Consider the following 17,862-nt stretch of genomic DNA (forward strand, 5'->3'; position numbering starts at 1 on the left):
TCAGGGAAAGAACAAGGCCTGCGACTACTTAAAAAGAGCTATCCAAAAGGTTATCTAGAAATATATAGGAGCAGGTGAGAGAGGCACTAGGCCTTCAAGAGTAGGCTTGTCTTCATTTCTGTGGACTACCTTAGTGGTCTGGGAAAGGCATTATTACATCTCTCTGAGCTACTATTTTTTCCTTTCTTCAGTTGGAGGGAGTTAAACTTGAGGGTTTTGATAAATCTCTTCAGTTCACATTCTGTACACCCAGAAATGTAACATTTTTCTTTTTGATAAGGAGGTTTCATTTAAACAAAAAGTCCCATCCAGGTAGAGTGAACTTTTTTCCTTCAGAAACCATGTCGTGCATATGAAATTTATGTGTACTGTCTTAAAACTTCTGATATTATTTCACCAGATATTAGCTTATCCAGGCCTCTCATTTTTGAGTTACTATTTATAGTAACTTCTTAGAGTTATACCTTTTATAGCTATGAAGGAAGTTTTAATGTGGTCACACTATCTTAATCTTTTTCAGCTTGTGTTCCTGACCAACAGGTTTCTAAAACTAAAAATTACTTGCTAGGGGGAAATGATGTGTCTCTGTCTTTGCTGCATGTATTTTGTTCCTCTTGTGGATTTAATATGGCATGCCTGAAATCATCTTCTATCCTCTAAAATGTTCCTGGTATCTAATGATGGCACTCAAAATGCAGATATGGGGTTCCCTAACCCTTTGGCTTCCTGCCTTAGCTGGATGCTGGCAGATGGCTTTTTGCTAAGAGCCCTCTTTTTAGAGTCCCTTCCCGCTCAAGTCTAAGGTTTATTAACCCTTTTCAGAGTATAAGAAACTAAATTCCACCCATATAACATAGCCGTATGTTATTCATATGGTTTACAAAATTTTCTTGCCACTTGGAATCTGTGGAAATAATTTTTAAAGCTACGTCTATCAAAGAAGACAAGAAGTATGTATGTTAAAAATATAATTGTGTCCAGCAAAAGTTTAAGAAGATATAGTAGGAGGGCATTGAGATGAGTGGGGTCTGGCTTTCACAGGTCTGGCTCTCATGCCAAAACCCTTGTCACACCCCTGCCACCTCCTTTAAGAAAGCAACTAGGACTATAAATCCTGTTTCTTTAGCTGCTGGTCATTAAGGATTAACAGGAGAAACTATTCTCAAATTTTTATTTGAGATAAAATATTTATTCTCAAATATTTTTATTTATTTTTAGTTTATTCAAATTATATTTTTAAATGGACAAATTAGAGATAGTAGATTAAAGAGTTAGATTTATTTAAAATATTGTCAGTCAATTTAAAGATGTGCAAATCATTAATACCAGATGGCATCTACCTAGGATATTTGAGAGGATCTAGGACATTAATTGATCACCTTTCTTTCCTTCTAGGCTACTAGTACCTCTGTGATAACAGACACGGTTACCAATCCAAATTTTAAAAACTCTGGAGAGAGAGCAAATGTGATAATACAAGGAAAAACACGGGGTACCTGGGTTGCTCAGCTCAGTTGGTTAAGTGGCTGCCTTCAGCTCCTGTCATGATCCTAGGGTTCTGGGATGGAGCTCATTCATTGAGTTCCCTGCCCAATGGGGAGTTTGCTTCTCTCTCTCCCTCTGCCTCCTCCCCCTGCTCATGCTCTTTCTCTCTCAAGTAAATAAAATCTTTAAAAACAAACACACACACACAAACGAGGGAGGGGCACCTGGGTCATTCAGTGGTTGAGTTTCTGCTTTTGGCTCAGTCATGATCCCTGGGATCAAGTCCTTCATCAGGCTCCCTGCAGGGAGTCTGCTTCTCCCTCTGCCTGTGTTTCTGCCTCTCTCCTCTCTCATGAATGAATAAATAAAATCTAAAAACAAAAACAAGGGAAAACATAATAGCATTTTTTGAGGAGATTAAAACATAGTATTTTTTGTAGATCTTCAAAAAACTTGTAACAAATTCTGTTCTTTTTTCTCCACACCCAGTGTGGAGCTTGACCTCATGACCCTGAGATCAAGAGTTACATGCCCTACCCACTGAGCCCAGCCAGGTGCCCCCAAATTTCTGCTTTTAATGGCTATAAAAGTTGCCGTTGGGCGTTAAGTGGCGATAATAGCTGATGTGTCCTAGATGGCTGAAATTTGGAAATGGGTGATAACAAGTTGGAATACTGAAACATTTTCCCTGGAGAAAGAAGTGCAAATAGCAGTGTTCTCTAGGAACCCATGCAGGGAATGGTTTTCAACACCTGTCTAATCTGTTTTGAAGAGGGCTTGAAGTTTTGGGTTTTTAGTAGTGGACACCCTAGAAGAATAGTGAAACTGCTTTCATTTGTTGTTTTCACTTTTATTTGTTCTCCCTACTTTGTTTGCATTGCTAATTTTTATTTAGTAGTAATTGGACTGAAGTGAGGGTTGAGTTGTTCATACATTTCAGTTGGTGATACTTTGTCATCATTGGACTGGGCCAAGCCAGTGTTTTATTTATTCCCTGTTATCTATCTCCTACATATACCACCCCCCACACACACTACCACAGGCACTTATGTGTTTAGTGTGGGGGTTTTTTATTGTATGTACTCTCTTATAATATATATTTTATATTATGTAAATTGTTACATAAATGGTATTATTCTCATTTAGTTTATATTTTCACTCAGCAATTTCATTTAAAGAGCTGTCCCTGGGCCTGTGTGAATATTCATTCACTTGTTGGTTTTTTTTTAAGATTTTGTTTATTTATTTGAGAGAGAGAGGGAGAAAGAGAGAGATAGTGATAGAGATAGCAAGAGAGAGCAAAGATGGGAAGAGAGAGAGAAGCAGGGTCCCCACCGAGCAGGGAGTCAAGATGCTGGGCTTGATACCAGGACCCCTGGATCATGACCTAAGTTGAAGGCAGATGCTTAACTGACTGAGCCACCCAGGTGCCCCAGCTTGTTGGTTCTGACTGCAGCTGAGTATTTTATGATATACATTCATCTAATTTTACCTCTCTACTTCTTCACTGATAGGGATGTAGCTTGCTTCCACCTCCACACCATCACAAAGTGAGATCCAAATCCCCTGGAATCTGCATGATGATTTGTTTTGGAACTATGCAGATCACTCTGTCATAGACTATAAGTACATTTAATCGGCATTGGCAGCGCCTGATGGTCCCTGGGATGGCTGCATCCATCTATATATCCCCACACCACACCAACATGTGGTACAGCTTTCTAACTTTTGCCAGTCTATCAGATATAAAATACCTATTTCCCTACTTGTGAACCTCATCATCTATTCATCTACTTGACTTTTTGGATATCCTCTTCTATAATTTTTTTTATTAGTAGATTTGTTGGGGCTCCTAACTTCTTATGTTGATTTGAGGGATATTGTCATATTCCGGATATTAGTCCCCTATCAGGGTATTGCAAAATTCTGCTAATCTCTCATCTGACTGTATACTTTATCCTTTGAAAAGAAATACTTAAAATACACTATCAAAATGGGGGGTGGTTCATTTTATTCTTTTTGTTTTGCCTTATGACAAGTAGGTACTGAGTTCTTCCCTACTCCTGGGCTTCAAAGATGTTTTCCAACATTTTCTTCTTTTATACTTTTTTTTTTTTTTTTACATTTCACTATTAAGCTTTCCTTCCTCTGGAGTCCACATCGTGTCATGGCCCTGATTAAAAGCCTTCATAGTAAAGCCAGAACCCACAGAGGGCATATGAAGCCCCTCAGCATTTATCTCATACCTTTTCTCCCATTCAGATGTGCCCACACTGCCTCTTATTCACCTTTGTACTACAAGTACACAAAATCTGATGTTTTCTAAAACATTCTGTAGCAGAAAAGTGAGCATTGTGACATAATTCAGAAGTATTTTCCCTATTTAATTTAAAACCTTAGAAAGGGACATTTCTTTGGTTAATTTTTTTTAACAGAAATACTTCTATTTAAACTATAGAAGGTAGTACATTCCAATTATTTCAGGAGTCAAGCAGTATAGAATTGTACAAAGCATTAAATGAAAAATTCTGAACACCAACCCTTTTGAACTTTTCTCTTTGGAGGCTAGAGGGCCAGGGAGGGATGTCAAGAATTCTAATGCCCAGGCCATGTTCCAGACCAAATAAACCAGAATCGCTGGGGGTGGGACCCAGGTGTTGGTATTTTTAATAGCTCCCTAGGTGATTCTAATAAGTAGCCAGTGTTAGATGTACAGCAGTTCTTACAATACTTTAAAAAATCAAAATGGCTTATACCAAACGTATTGTTCAGCATCCTGCTTTTTTTCAGAAGAATTTGCTAAGTGAGATTTAAAACTCTACCTTCAGTTTAAAATTTAACTATAATTTATGAAGAATTCTGTTAATTTTGAACATGTTCTCAAGTATGCCGGCCTTGTTAATCAACTTGTACAGCATTATAGAGTAACTATTTTATTTTTTAAAGATTTTATTTATTTGAGAGAGAAAGAGAGCATGAGTGGGGGGGGGGGGTTGGGGCAAAGGGAGAGAGAGAAGCAGACTCCCTGCTGAGCAGGGAGTGGGACTCGACCCGGGACCCCGGGATCATGACCTGAGCCCAGGCAGATGCATAGCCGCTGAGCCACCCAGGCGTCCATTGGGTAGCTATTTTAAAGTGGTCGAGTATCCTTGTGAATAATGGTAACTTTTGGCTTATACATTAGTGATAGTGTGAAGTTCTTCCCTTTTAACATTAGAATTCAGAGTTGTCAGCATCCATGATGGATGGCCAGAGCCCTTTTGGGTTCTTTGTTTTTACTGGGCCAAATGGCAGAATGTAATCGGGCACTGAGTAGGAACTAAGGTGTATAAAAATTAAAAGCCAAAATAATAATAATATAATAATAATAATTTACTCAAAGTTTTTTTTTTTTTTTGGTTTTTTGGTTTGTTTGTTTGTTTTATACTGCGATATCTTTTCTCTTATCCTCAGTAACTTCCTTTCCACCGCCTTCTCTTCAACAAGTCTCCCCGGATTTCAGCAGCCTGACGCCTGCCCTCGTGCCTCCACCTCCTGCGAGCGGGCCTGCGCTCCGGTACCTTCCACGGCCCGGGGCCCAATGCTGCCCCCTCTTGCTCCGGCTCCTCTCTCTGCTCAGCTTGGGAAGATTCTCTTCTCCTCACTGAAGTTTATTCTGCTTCATCTTGCCCGGCAGGGCAGCATTCGGTACTAGTGACTTCCCGCTCCCTGGGGACATGTCTTGTCTTCCTCCCTTACCTCTTAGGATACTTTGTTTTTCTGTGTCTCCTTTTATCTTTTCGACTCCTATTTCTTTTTCTTTTTTAAGATTTTATTCATTTGAAAGAGTACAGGGTAGGGGTTTGGCTAGTAGGGGGCACGGTAGGGGCAGAGGGAGGGAGAGGAAGGGCAAATCTTAAGCAGACTCTCTGCTGAGCAAGGAGCCTGACCTCGGGCTCCATCCCAGGAGCCCCAAATCGAGATCATGATCTGAGCCTAAATCAAGATTCTGCCGCTTAACCGAGTGAACCACCCAAGTGCCCCTCCAACTCCTATTTCTTAGTTCCATTTTCTGCTATTTGCCTCCCATTTGCTTAAGTTACCTTTCTTCCTTCTTAAAAAAATTTTCTATATGTTTGCAGTAAAAAATATGGAAACATTTTAAAAGACTATCAGAAATCTTACTGTTTAAAAATAACCTTTTGGTTTTGATTCTTTATGAAAAATAGGATCATGCATACTGCATATGCAGTCTTTATAAATGATCTTTATTTTCTCCCTACCTAATAACATATATTTACTAAACTCTTTGTTTTTAATGTTGGTTTCTGTTTGAACTTTTAAAAATTCTTTTATCAGTTATGTATATAGTTCAATAATATTGAAAGGCATATAATAAATTAGAGTAATCCTCTTGCCTTGTTCTTTTCCCCAGAGGCATATGCTTTCAATTATTTTAGCTACTTTTCCTGATATTTATCTCTTCATTTCTAAATAACGTGGTTATACCATTTCTTGAATAATATAAGACGTTATCTACTTACTTTTTTTAAATGTAAGTGAAAATTTATACCTTATACCTCTTTACCCTCTTTCCATTTTTCTAATACTGATAAATTACAAGTATTTAAAATAAAATCACTATTCATTGTTTACATTATTTACACTGTGTAAATGTCATCCATCAGTGAGCCCAATAGTCTTTTTCTTTTTCTTTTTTTTTATTTTATTCATTTATTCATGAGAGACACAGAGCAAGAGAGAGAGGCAGAGATACAGGCAGAGGGGAAGCAGGCTCCATTCAGGGAGCCCGACGTGGGACTCGATCCTGGGTCTCCAGGATCAGGCCCTTGGCTGAGGGCAAGCACCAAACCGCTGAGCCACCCAGGAATCCCCAGTCTTTTTCTTTCTGGAGAAGTATTTATCCTCCAGTGGAAATGCTTTCCTCATTTTCCATTTCCTTACTTTTTTTTTTTTAATCTTTTTTTTTTAAGATTTTATTTATTCATAGAGACAGAGAGAGAGAGAGAGAGAGAGAGAGGCAGAGGCACAGGCAGAGGGAGAAGCAGGCTCCATGCAGAGAGCCTGACGTGGGACTCCATCCAGGGTTTCCAGGATCATGCCCTGGGCTGCAGGCGGCGCTAAACCGCTGCACCACCGGGGCTGCCCCGTTTCCTTACTTTGGTTTTGATTTATGGCTGAATCTTTCCACACCCTTCTTTAGTCTCTTAGTACCATTTTCCATATGGCAGTCAGTCTAGCAGATATGTGAGTTTCACTGTTTTCTTTTGACCCACAGTCTTTGGGCCAACCCTATCTTCCTGCTCCAGACTGGGTTGGTTGCCCTCTAGGCTTGCTTCACAATTGAATGTCATTGCACCTGAGTAACCCTCATCAAGGGCGTGAAGGGATCTCTGACACTCCTGCATGTCAAGGGATAAATTCAACTATATAATGAGGTTAGCAAATCTGGAGACTTGTGAAGGTCTCAGAAGGTCTCTAGTCCCTATAGATGTCAAGCACTTAATGCTGACAGTGAGCAATGGTTGACCCTGGTCTTATGATTTGTATGTGCCGGCTCATTGGTCAGCACACTTCCTGATGTTTCATTCGAGGTCTGACCATTGATTTCCTCCTTCCTTTTCCCCTTTCCTTGCCCCTTGAGATCCCTTCTCTCAATCTTATTTCATTCTTCCATGTGATTATTGATTGCGCTGCCAACATTTTTTTGGTCTTTTGGGAAGAAGAGAATGGAATTCAGGGGTGCAAGATTTATTTAAAATAAGTCTGACATTTTCAGACTTCAGGAAGTAGGCACACTCTTGCCATTATAAAAATTGGATCATTTTCTTTTTAAAATTTAGGAACTTTAAACGATTCCCTGATGAAGAGGGAAAAGCTGTTTGCACTCAGCATATTTCTCATTATACTTCAACTCAAGATACTCGTCTATTATACTACTTTAGGCATTTGCTCTGTTTTCAGCACTCTAGGACAAGAGGTTATATATTTCCATTATGTGCATCCTGAAAATCATTTCATCTCAGCACTAAAATTGTTTTTTCAAATTGTAGAGGAGGAAATGAGTTCTGTTTAAAACAAAAAAGATATCTTAGTAGCAAAAACTGTAACCTTTATACAATCTTACCTAAAGTTCACTTGAAATATCAACTGTGCCAAAAATACTCTGTGAACTAGAAAGTTCCTTGCAATACTTTAAATAAGTGACTTAAAAAATACCTTACAGAGTGCTTGGTGGCTTAGTTGGTTAAGCAGCCATCTCTGAATTTCAGTTCATGTCATGATCTCAGGGTCCTGAGATTGAGCCCTGCATAGAGCTCTGTGCTCAGTGAGGAATCTGCTTGAGGATTCATTCTCTCTTTCTCTCTTTCCCCCCTCTGTCCCTCTCTCCCTTCCCCTCTTCCCCCTGCCCTTCAGCTCACTCAGACTCACTCTCTCTCCTTAAGATACACAAATCTTTTAAAAATATGTATATCTTAGTTATTTGAAATCAGATGAAATTATGAATCTGATAAGTCTGAAGTGATGATTAATAACATTAAGGATGGTTTCTTATAGAATAAAATATTTAAACTAGGCAATCACAGATAGTAAAAACACTTTAAAACATCATAGCAGATTACTTTCGTTACTTCATTTTTTAATTTATATTTTTAAATAAATTTTCTAAACAAAACCGCAAAGACTTTTTTGAGGTACTAAATATTCTCATTATAGATATAATGCATTTAATATTTCTTATAATTTGTAAGTAAACAGTTATGATTTTTTAAAGCAAGTAGAAGTTTTAGTTTTGCTATTTGCTTGTCCATTAAATTTAAACAAATATTTAAACTGCTTTGAACCTGTTTCCTTATCAGTGATGTCAAAATAATTCCTACCTTTAGGGGTTTTTGTGTTTTTGTTTTTGTTTTTTAACTGAATGAGATGAAATAAATAGCCGTTATTTTGTTTTAAGTTCTGCCGTTTTAGTTGTAACTATTAAACCAAATGGTATCATTTTTTTCAAACTCACAAAGACTGGCAATAATGAATAGAACCTTGTACAGATGAGGCTCACTGAGTTGAGCTCACGTTGCTGCAAGTGTTCTGGAAAGGAAATTGGTACTAAGCATCAGTAGCCTTAAAAAAGTACATTTGGTCCATGACTTCTAATGTGCTGAAAGGCAATAATCACTCAAAAGGACAAAGATTGTTTTCTGCTGAGTTGTTTAGAGTATTAAAAACTATAAATCTAAATATTAAGTTAATACATCATATAATAGACTTCTGTATAGCCATTAAAGATAGACACATTTTTTTTGAGAGAGATGTTTGTATTTTTAACCTTTCATTATGGTAAGTGGATATCAGTTTGAACATATTTTTTAACTGACTACAGGACTGGCTAACTTTTGCTATTCTGTGTTGGGCTATCTTTGCATTTATGCATTTTTGAATGCCCTTCCTTTTTCCCTGGCTCTTTGCCTAGTTTAAAGTTCCTAGTTGTCTTCCCTCTTGTCTACTTTTTCAACTCCTCTTTAGTTTCTTTGCTTTTGCTTGCCCAATGCTAGATATAAGGCACATGGAGAAAATAAGTGCTGGGTGAGGAAAAGCTACCTTCTCTTAAAAAAAAAAAATCCAATTCTTTACATTGTGGTTTTAAAAATGGTCTCTCAGTTTTACTGGAAACTTATGGAAAGAGCTTAGGAGACAGGTAGACCTGGGCTTGAATCCAGACTGTTTCATTTGCTAGGTGTGTGACCTTAGGGCAAGTTATTTAACTTCTCGCTTCTGTATTTTCAACAGTTATGAACCAGGGTTAACTTGTGCCTCGGTTTTGTCTTGAAGATTAAATGAATTGTATGTAAAGTGCTCATTATGATTTGACTTATGGGAAGTGTTCAATAGATTGTTGCTGATGTTGCTATTATAACATTAACTTTTCAGAGATGGAGACCAGACACCTTATTTCAAGTGCTATGTCAGTGTTTAAAATGCCAATAAATATTGCCTATTTGGTGTGTAGTCAAAAGCCCAAAAAACAAATAAACAAAAGTTTTGGGTTATAGTACTCAAAAGTTCATCTGATGTTTTACATTTGAATATTGTATAAACTTAGATGTGGAGTGTGGCAGAAAAGGATTATGGGGAAGGAGAAAAAAAAAGTCTTAGCTCTCACCTAATTTAAAAAAAAAAAGAATGAATGACTGCCTTGAGGCAATGTGAGGATGGGCAAAAAGGGGAGAGGGAGAAGATTCTAAATTGTGCAGCTTTTCACACATTTTTAAATGAATGTGAATATAAAATTAGAAGGTGTAGGTGATTTGAGATGGACAAAAAACCTCCTCAGATATAAAAAAACATTTTTACAGTCTTCACTACATTCTCGTGATAGATTCTGTATATGTTACTAGTTTTTACCTAGTGTTCCAGAAATGTTAATTGTGTTGTGAATAGTAATTTTGTTTCTTGGGCTGCATTTTTCTTTTCAGCATTAATTTAGTGGTAAAAATCATTGGGAATCTGGTTTATTATGTTGATATTGGCCATATAGCCATCTCCTCCAGGATACTTCTTTAATATCTGGGGATACTGCACGGATAAGCCGTGGAAATAGGTTGATAGGGCAGTCTTAGGCTGTTCTGGAACTTACTCTGCTTTGCTTTGCTCTTAAATATACTCTTGCTCCTTTTGTTCAGATAATGCTGTTGCCCCTGTGCCAGCAGTAGAAGGGCTGTAAATGGATTTTTCATTAGAGGTAGGAAAGTTGGGGAGATCCAGTTGCTCTGCCTCTCCTGACCACTTGACTTTCCACAGCACAGCTGGTGATGGTAACATCATAGCCTGTGGCTACAGAAAAGAGCAGAGCTGCCTGCCCATGGATTGAGCCCATGGGGCTAGTGCATCAGCTCAGTGCTCTGGAATCCAAAAGTATGTAAGCATGTACAATAAGAACTGTAAAATTACCTTACATGAAAGGGTGCCTTCAGGGGTACAAAGTAACAATCACTTTAGATTTCCTACATGTTTGAGCAGTTTATAGTAGTGGTTAAGAGAGAAGCCTTTGGAAACTTCATTTTAAATGCATATGACCAAATGATCTATTGGGCTTTTTTAAAAATTAAAAAATGAGCCCCTTTTACATCAGCACTGTAGATGTGTACGTTGCCTGAGGATGCCTAACTGCCAACCCAAACAGGCATCGGTCCAGCCCGCCACCCCCAACCTTAATGCACAGCAGGCCCAGCAGCCTCCTGCTGAGCAACCTGCCCTGTCCGGTCCCCACCTTCTGTCGTGAAACATGCTGTTGACCCACCTTGCTCAGTTTCTGAGCTTGTTCTTGGGAGAAATTCATTCCTTGTGACCCAGTTGTATCTCTAGCTCTAGAGAAATCATAACACCACTGAATTTTGACCAGATTTTTTTTTTTAAAAGATGTATTTATTTGAAAGAGAGAGAGGCAGAGGAAGAGGGAGAGAGAAACTTAGGCAGACTCCCCACAGACCTCAGAGCCTGATGCAGGGCTCAATCTCACAACCCTTAGATCATCACCTAAGCTGAAACCAACAGTCTGACTCTTAATTGACTGTGCCACCCAAGTGCCCCTGGCTAGGTAATATTTATTTAACACATATCTTCATTTAAGTTAGAATAGCAGAGGTCAGCGTTCTGATAATTCTAAAGGATAGTTGGTCATTTGTCCACTAGCCTAAAGGAAAATTTATATTTGTGTGGTGACAGAGCAGAGCATCATTGACCCCTACTACAGCTTGAAAGCTCAGTGGCCTGACTTCATGGCATTGTGTTCTAAATCATGCCATTGTCTTAATACTTGTTCTTCAACTACTTAGTTACAAATGAGGTTAATTATTTCTGGAAAAAAATTTGGTAATGCATGAACCAAGTTAAAAAATGCCCTTGCCCATATATTTGTCTAGTTTTCTTGAATAAAATGAAGGATATCTGAACATAAAAAGTATAGAGATTCAGAGTTTAAAGTACAGAATGCATGAATTGATCAAAGTCTCACCTCTCCAGACTTGAATTTGCAATTTATGATTCTATTATTATGCATCTAGTATATATCAGGAGTCAGATGCTAATCTTACAGAAATGTTAGTACAAATTATTAAACTAATGCTAGAGAAAGTAGTTGTGAAAGTCATCTTCCATAGTAAGTTGTTGGCACTTGTAGGGTTAGTATATAAGGTAATTTAGTATGTTTTACATTCATGAATAATCAGGGCAGACTACTTTTGCATGTTTGTTTCCTGATTATTCTATTTTTAGCACTTCTATCATTTCTCTTTCTACTGCAAGAAGCTGGAACATTCTAACCGCAGTGCGGTGCACACACCCATAGCGCAGTGGCAAACTTGAAGGCCCTGGTAAACTCAGTTGCTTCTTTAGAGAAAGCAATCATCCTGATAAACTGCCAATGATGACAAGCTAGTTGATTATACCAGTCAAGGTTTGTTACTAAGCATGCAGAAATTTTTATTTTTGCCTTACAAATAATGTTTTTGTTTTTGATAAACGTGTATAGTAGAAAAATAAAGATAACCCTTTCTTTTTTTAAATATTTCATTTATTTATTCACAAGAGACACACACAGAGAGAGAGAGAGAGGCAGAGACACAGGCAGAGGGAGAAGCAGGCTCCATTCAGGGAGCCTGATGTGAGCCTCGATCCCAGGACTCCAGGATCATGCCCTGGTCCGAAGGCAGGCGCTAAACCAATGAGCCACCCAGGGATCCCAAGATAACCCTTTCTTATTAAAACGTGAGTTCATAAAGAAAAAGGCACAAAAGGCTTCCCTGTTCATAGATATTTTCCTTCCCCAAGCAACAGAAACAACAGTCCTTATTTAACTTAGCAGCATAAGCCTGCAAGTGGTATTGGCCTCCATTTTCTCCCCACACATGTGTCTCCTAAGCAATCTCTGGCTTACTTCAATCATGGAGACCGTGATAGCGTGTATGCAATTGAACCAGCTTTCCTGTGTTGTTGACCTAGGGCCCCCCTGGGTTGTGGAACTACTCTTGTAGAGTTGGCCACTTTGGGCCTTGAATCTGGCTGAGCAAAAGCAATTTGTAGCAGCTGATGAAGCTGTGGATCTCGATTAGGTCCTTTCTGGTTTTCTGCTGGCCTCCCTCAGAGTGACCCATCAGGTCTACAAACCTGGTGTGTCCAAACTGAGAGTCCTTATTGGCTCTGCCTCTCGTGTTCTCTAGTTTCATCATGGTACCAGACAAAACCGTAGTTCATGCTTGAATTGTCTTTTTCTGCTGCCCCCATGTCCAGTCAGCTATCTTTGTTTGATTGACTTGTGTAAGATTTCTCAAACCTGTAGTCTGTCCAATTCCCACTTGTATTTTTCTTCCTACCTGAATTGTTAGGATATGCTCCCAATAAGGCCTCCTGCCCTCTCTTCTTCCCAGCCAGCCTAACATAGTAGCTAAAGTGATCTTCCTGAGATATGAAAGTGATATCATTCTCCTGCTTGAATATTTTGTTGGAGTCCTGCTGCGCATCACACAGGGTCAGGCTTCTTAGCCTCGCCTGTGAGACCAACAGCCATCCATGTGTTTCCCAGGATTTATCACTGTCTCCCTTCAGGGACTCTGTCATTCAGCTGAACCCCAGTGATCCTCAGATCTATACATATCCTGCAGTATACCACCTCCATTCTTTCTGACCATGCATTCCACTCTCCCTTGAGTTTCTCCTTCCCATTTTTTACTCAGTGTCTAAGGGCTGTGTACCCTTCAAAGTCCTGCTCAAGTATTTCTTCCACAAAGATGTTTCCGATCACTAGCACCTCCTTCTTCCTGCCTGTATGTGTGCATATACACCATTGCCCCTTTATTTATACCTCTTTTAATTACCTCAGGTACTTTTTGACAATGTGTTTATAGCCATATATCCTGTTTCCTTTTTTTTTTTTTTTAACTTATTTATCCATGAGACACACACACAGAGAGAGAGAGAGAGAGAGAGGCAGAGACAGGCAGAGGGAGAAGCCGGCTCCATGCGGGGAGCCTGACCTGGGAATTGATCCCCGGTCTCCAGGATCACGCCCTGGGCTGAAGGCGGTGCTAAACCGCTGAGCCACCTGGGCTGCCCTGTTTACTTCTGAACTTACTTTGAGGTTAGAATTAGCTTCTGATTCACTCTTGTATTCTCCTTGGTGCTGAGCATGGTGCCACACACATCCATAAGTGAATCCACAGATCTTGATTTTTAAGATTCCTGCTTATCTGTGTTTTGTTCTCTACAAATTGCCTTTGATATTTGGTAATATTTATAAAGTTGTGTAGGAAGTAATGTTAAGAAAACTTATCCTTGACCATTTATAAGAGAATTTGATTGACATTCCTTTGTTTTAAGCAATTTTATGAGGACTTTGTGGTAACATTTATTATACTCTATTTATAAGTGGGGAGAGACAGCCTTATAATAGGAGGATGGAGAGATCTACTTGTTTATACTTTGGAGTAAAATTCTACCAGTCAATTTGATAAGATATTAAATGTATTTTTAAATATTTCTAATAAACCATGGGAGTTTGTGTATTGGTGAAGAAGTCATGAGGATTGACTACCATGGGAAATGACTTCCATTCTTCTGTTAATTAGAAAAGATTTCCTATAAGAGAGAATCTTTTAGACTTTCCAATATTAGAAAGAAATTCAGAGATGTAGGTATCTGGGAGAAGACATGGACTAATGTAAAGGTATTTATATTCTGAGTTACCGTGACAACTGTGCCTTTAGGAGCCATCCTCAGCAGCTCTGCTCCAGGCAGAATGAATACCAGAGAGCTACGACAGATTCCGAATCACCTTGCCCAGTGTCCTTGCTTTTACTGGGCTGCTGGAGGCTGCCTCTAACTAGGAGCCATTTTGTAGAACTATTGCTTTGTCTGAAACCTGGCAAAATATAGCATGGCTGCTAGACCTAGGCACAGATGGGTTTTAGATTGAACTTGGTGAGGACAACAAGCATCTTCAAAACTCCCTAAGGAAGGGTCCAGGCTCAGCAGCAATCTGGGAACACTGTAATCCCTGGGGCGGGCTTCCCTATTCTACTGCAGCAGACCCTGGGGCCTGGTGGGCTGTGGCCTCAAGTGGGCTATGTGACTTCAGAGATGTGTTATTAAAAAGGCTAACATTACCAGTGATAATGTCTCATTTAATAAAGCGAAACAACCATAAACCCAGTGTTTATTGTTGCCTTGCAACTCTGCCCTTCTAGGTATCCACTGATGTCACTTAAAATGAGCCACTTTATTTCTAATTGCTACATGCCAGTTTGGTTTATGTGCTTCTGTTTCTCAGCATTCCACAGATGCCACATTACTCAAAGCTGCACTTTAGTGCATCTTCACAGATTTCTCCTCCCTGCCCTGCACAGCCTCCCTGCTTGAGGTTCTCATGTAGCAGCTGCTTGCATACCCTGCTGATACCCATCCACTGCACATGTCCAGACAACTGAGCTAAATTGGAGTGAGCATGGCTTCAATGCTGGTGAACTGGCTATGCTCCAGGACTTTGCCACTATGTCTTGTCATCTGATACTGTTTTGTTAAAGAGGCAGATTTAAATACCCGAGTGAGGGCACAGCCAAGTTTATAGTTGTGTGAAAGGTGCATGATTATTATTTAAGTCTCTGTTAAAATGTATGGTTTTGATTCATTCTCATACTGTCTTCTTAGCACATGCACAATATCACCATGCAGATGTAAGATTTTCTCACCTAAAACAGGTTGTGACTTTGATCTTCTTACTTTTCAGTCCTTCGTATCTTTAGAACTACCAGATATGTTGATGTTGGTTCCTGGAAATAAGGTACTGGACTCCTTATTAGTGACCTCCAGGTCCATTAGAATCCAGATTCCTGCCTTGTAGCTTAGGGTCCATCTGAACTCTGGTTCTATTTCTTCTGAGATTGATATCTTCCTATTCCTAGTGTGGGAGCTCCCCAGAAAGCTTTCAGAGAAGCTAGAGCCCAAGCTAGTGCCCTGGGCTGGAAACCTTAAGTTTCAATCATCTCTCAAGCCCCTTTGAACTTTAAAATTCTGTTACAAAATGCCTCACCTTTAGTTCCTAGTCCTGCACTTTGCCTGCCGTCTTACTTATCCCCAAGTCCCATCTGGTCTGTAGCTGAAGTGTCTTCTCTTCACCCCTCCCCTTTAGCACCTCCTTTCCTGTTCACCTTTGAGGTGAATCTCTACAGTTGCCTGTAGCTGACCTCCCACCACCAGACTTCTGCTCCCTCAGCCCAGGTAGTCTCATGGCAAACAAAAAGCATTTCCAATGCAACACTACCCTTGAGATTCACTTGGTGCAGTTGGAGACATTGGTTCACAAAGTTGTGTTAAGTCACCTGCTGATAGGTGCTGATGGTGATACAGAATGTTTATGTGTGATATAGTGTCTACAGTGTGTTAGAAATAGTTTTTGTAAGAATAAAAGTAGACATTCATAAAAGCAAGAATAGTAAGCTCTCCCTGTTTTAAAATAAACTTTTGGCACAAATCCTTGAGACTTTCTGCTCCGTGGTCTTCTATTTATATATTTAAGAATGCTGTGGGAATTCTTGGTAAGAAGTGTTAAAGATTTTAGGGCCATCTTCTACCTCTCTTAGCTTTGCTATCCACATCTGTTTTGCATAAATCCAGTTAGAACCTCCCCTCATAGGAATTCTTTAGCCTAATTAAAACTTTGAGCCATAACACACATATGAAGGAATTGGAAAAACTCCTGGAAGCGACATTTGTCAGATGAAATAAGCAATATCCAAATTGTTAACTGTACTTGTATGCTTCTGATGTTTCATAGATGCATGTCGTCTCGTGTAGAAGATATGTTGAGAGGAATTTCAGTGATGCTTTAATTTGTTTCATATTTAATTTAATTGGTAGCCAACTCTAATCTAACACTTTAGCTTCAGATGCCATTGATTCTCCTTTTACCTCTAATTTCCTCCTCCCGTGATTCAAAAGTACTGTGATAACATATAAATAAATGCAATGCAATGGTTTGACTAAGAGAATTCACTACTAAAAATGAATCCCATAAGTAACTTCATGAAGAATGTTTTTGTAAAATGAAATTCTATTTTCATATATATATACAAACATTTTATCTTATATTTTCTTACTGGGGATGCACTCGTAAGTTTTTTAAATTGTGCTTTTAAGATCTTACATTATTGAAATTTTATGTTAAAAATTTGAACACTCCAAGCATTTTAAATATCTAATTTTTAATTGAATATTTTAGCAGCTTGGGGCATCTGGGTGGCTCAGTCAGTTAAGTGTCCTTGATTTCTGCTCAGGTCACCATCTCAGAGTCGTGAGATCAAGTGCCCTATAACGGGCATGAAGCCTGCTTAAGATTCTCTGTCCCAACATTATATGGTCTCATTCATTTGGGGAATATAAAAAATAATGAAAGGGAATAAAGGGGAAAGAAGAGAAAATGAGTGAGAATATCAGTGAGGATGACAGAACATGAGAGACTCCCAACTCTGGGAAATGACAAGGGGTGGTGGAAAGGGAGGTGGGGGGGGGCGGAATGGGGTGACTGGGTGATGGGCACTGAGGGGGCACTTGACGGGATGAGCACTGGGTGATATGCTATATGTTGGCAAATTGAACTCCAGTAAAAAAATAATTAAAAAAAGATTCTCTGTCCCTTTCCCCCTGCCTATTCCCTCCCACTCACATGTTCTCTCTTAAAAAAAAAAAAAAAATTTAACAGCTGGGCAAAGTTTATACTTTACTTGGAACAATTTTTTAATTTCAAGCCCAATAAATAATTTCTGAGTTATTGACTTATCTAAAAGTTCAACATTGATTCTATAGTTAAGAAATTGTGTTCTTTAACATTTTATTGTAAAATTTTCTATAAATATAAACCCAAACTGTATTTTTTATCTTTATAGAGTTATGAAAACACTGTTTTATTATGTTACTTCTGATTTGTTATTTTGGCACAGTGATTCTCAACCTTTCATGTGTGTGTCTGAAACACCTGGAGCAATTGTCAAAAACAGTGACTGTGATCTCCTCCCAGGAACTCTGATCCAGTAGGTCTAGGGCTTTGCTGAACCTGCTGGACTGTTTACTCAGAACCACTGGTTAGGAATTCTAGTAAAGAGTGATCTTTATGATTTTCAAATATAATGAGTCTGAAACACAGAAAATGTAAGAAAGTTTCACCAGAGATCTCATGGTTTGTAATTATATTTAAGACTTGGAGCCTGACACAGGGCTCCATCTCATGACCCTGAGATCATGACCTGAGCTGAAATCAAAAGTCAGTCACTTAGCTGACCACCTGTGTGTCCCTAAGATGCTTTTTAGCCATATTCCTTTTCTTGCTGTTCC

The 17,862-nt window shown here is 39.0% G+C and overlaps 1 protein-coding gene and 1 long non-coding RNA gene across 11 annotated transcripts in view; one reads left to right on the forward strand and one right to left on the reverse strand.

Moving 5' to 3' along the window:
- PKP4 (plakophilin 4) overlaps window positions 1–17,862 on the forward strand; it is a 232,853-nt gene that overhangs the window by 32,045 nt on the left and 182,946 nt on the right. Inside the window, exon 2 of one of the 10 annotated variants that reach the window (XM_049106377.1) lies at window positions 4,939–5,172. The exons of the other annotated variants lie outside the window; for them this stretch is intronic. The gene's annotated coding sequence lies outside the window, so the exon portion shown is untranslated. The remainder of the gene's footprint in view (window positions 1–4,938; window positions 5,173–17,862) is intronic. 10 annotated transcript variants of the gene reach the window in all.
- The window catches only part of LOC125754461 (uncharacterized), a 52,838-nt gene that overhangs the window by 17,506 nt on the left and 17,470 nt on the right, over window positions 1–17,862 (reverse strand). The gene's annotated exons all lie outside the window — the stretch shown is intronic.

This window comes from Canis lupus, chromosome 36 (assembly GCF_003254725.2).
Source record: "Canis lupus dingo isolate Sandy chromosome 36, ASM325472v2, whole genome shotgun sequence".
Lineage (NCBI taxonomy): Eukaryota > Metazoa > Chordata > Mammalia > Carnivora > Canidae > Canis > Canis lupus.